This window comes from Phaseolus vulgaris, chromosome 1 (assembly GCF_000499845.2).
Source record: "Phaseolus vulgaris cultivar G19833 chromosome 1, P. vulgaris v2.0, whole genome shotgun sequence".
Classification (NCBI taxonomy): Eukaryota; Viridiplantae; Streptophyta; class Magnoliopsida; order Fabales; family Fabaceae; genus Phaseolus; species Phaseolus vulgaris.
In genome coordinates, this window is record NC_023759.2 from 41,051,213 (window position 1) to 41,053,800 (window position 2,588).

The window sequence follows — 2,588 nt, forward strand, 5'->3', positions numbered from 1 at the left end:
ATATTAATAATAATATTAATAAATATTAATAATATGAATATAATGTTAATAATAATATTAATTATAATATTAATAAATATTAATAATATGAATAATATTAATAAATATTAATAATATGAATAATATTAATAAATATTAATAATATAAATATAATTTATTTTATTATTATTATTAATAATAATTATATTAATATGTATAAATTATGTTAATATGTATAAATTATAGTAATATGTATAAGTATAATAAAAATGATAATATGACCAAAGAACTTGTCTGGTCTAGTGGTCAATGCTTCCCTGATCACTGGAAAGACTTGGGTTTGAATCCTGGCTGCTGCAGTTTGCTTCTGGAGATTGACCAGGGTTGAAGCCTGGTTTGCGCTGCCAAAGCTGTTGTGTTAGTTTTTTGTGTGGTTAGAGATGCTGGTTGGTTGCAGGTGAAGCTCACTCGTATGCAGCAAGGGGCCATCAAATGTAGCAGGATTCATTTGTGTTCCTGATGTTTTTAGCTTGGCATTCAATGCATCATTCAAGGGGTTGAATATGGCCTTTGCTTTAAGCCTCAAGGAGGGCTTAATTGCTTGATGATGTTGCTAATTGGAGAGGTAGGTCTTCTGGTTTGGTGTGGTAGATGCAGGGTAGGCCCAAATCAAGTGCAATGGATTGTTTGCCTATGTATGGAGTTCCGAATGGTGCACATAGTTGGGTTGGGAAAGAGTTAATGAGTGATACTTCCAGGAAGGGGCTATCAAGTGCAATATGTTTTTTGTTTTATTCACCTATGCTAGGGTGCATTGTTGGACCACAAATAGTTCTGCCACTCAAACATGTAGCTGTTGGTTTTCTTTTTGATGCTATGTTTGGGTTTGGTGCGGACCTCTAGTGGACTAGGGGGCTTGTGGTTTGCTACTACAGTAAGTATGCTTTGGTAGCAAATTGTTGTTGTTTTATTTCTATTTTTGTATATGGGTTGGGACACCCCTAAAGTGGTCCCTTTTAATTCAATTAATTCTTTGTTGATAAAAAAATGATTTCTTTTGTTAAATTGGTCTCATTAAAATAGATTTAACTTAGTGATTCTGCCACTGCACATTGAATTATATTTGTTGTTACCACATTGAATAATTTTAAAAAAGTTGGGACCACATTGAACTATTTTTAAAAAGTTGACACTTGTTCCAACATCTAGCCCGTTAGGATGATATCATTAGGGTCAATCCCACATTCGAGGTATTGTTTGGTTTGAAGCTTCCGTCAACACTACACCATTTTTTACTTTAGGCAACACTGACATATCAACGGGTAGAAAAGTGTTGCCTAAAGTGAGTATAAGCAACACTTTTTTATTGTTGTCCACTTAGTAAGATTTATTTACCTTTATCTCAAAGTATTTAGAAAAAGTGTTGCCTATTTATTTTAAGCAACATTTTATAAAATGTGGACCAGATTGTGAGTACTTCAAAGAATGCTTTTAAAATTGTAGACATGTTAAATAGTATTTTAGGCAACATTTTTTAAAATGTGGTGTTTAACTAATATTTTAGATAACATTTTTAAAGTGATTAAATAACATATAGGCTTAGTTTTTAAATTGTGATAATTAAGTTTTTAAATTGTGATGATTAAATTGTGATTAATTAAGTTTTTAAATTGTGATAATTAAGTTTTTAAATTGTGATTAATTAAGTTTTTAAATTGTGATAATTAAGATTCAGCTTCATCACGAACTTACCTTGTTATTGAGTTGGCATTGAGTGGTCGTCATTGAGCTGGCATTGAGTGAGTGAACCTTGTGCCATCACGAACGAAGACTCTAAGTCGAAGCCGAAACCTTGTGCCAACAGAAACCCTAAGCTGTTCGCTACGAAGCAGGAGTGTCATTGTGCGAGTAGTAATGTAAGCTGTTCGTTCTTCAAATTCAACCACAATGACGTTGTCGGAGGCAAAATGATGTGAAGAGACCGGTTTAAGTTTTCTTCCTTCCATTTTCGCATCTGTTCGTTCTTCATTGTGCTCTGTTTTGCTTCTCTGTTGAATTTCTTGCATTTTAGGTTCTCTGTTGGATTTCCTGCATTTTAGGTTATCTGTTGGATATTTTCTGTATTGTGTTGGATTTCCTGGCTTTTAGGTTCTCTGGTGGATTTCCTGCATTTAGGTTCTCTGTTGAATTTTCTGCATTTTCTGCATTTTAGGTTCTCTGTTGGATTTCCTAGTTTTAATTTTAGGTTCAGCACATTGCTTTCTTCTTTTACCATTTCTTGAATCTTTAGTTTGGCAATTTCACAATTTGACTAATAAAATCCTTGTTTCAAAATTCCATAAATTCCTATATTGTTACAAAGTGAAGGATTCTTGGACTATAGTTAAGGAAAAGAACTTTTAGTTTATAACTTACTAAAGCATTTGTATCAAACTAAAAGGACACAGACAACCTAAGTGGCTTATAATATTGCAGAATAGTTTCCCAGTAACATCATTCAGTTTGGTTAAAGTCCAACTAGTAGCTCAGCTTCTTTGTTTTTAAAATGGAGACTAGTCAACTTGATTAGTGCATAAATCAACAAGAAAAGGAACAAGATGGATTTTAGG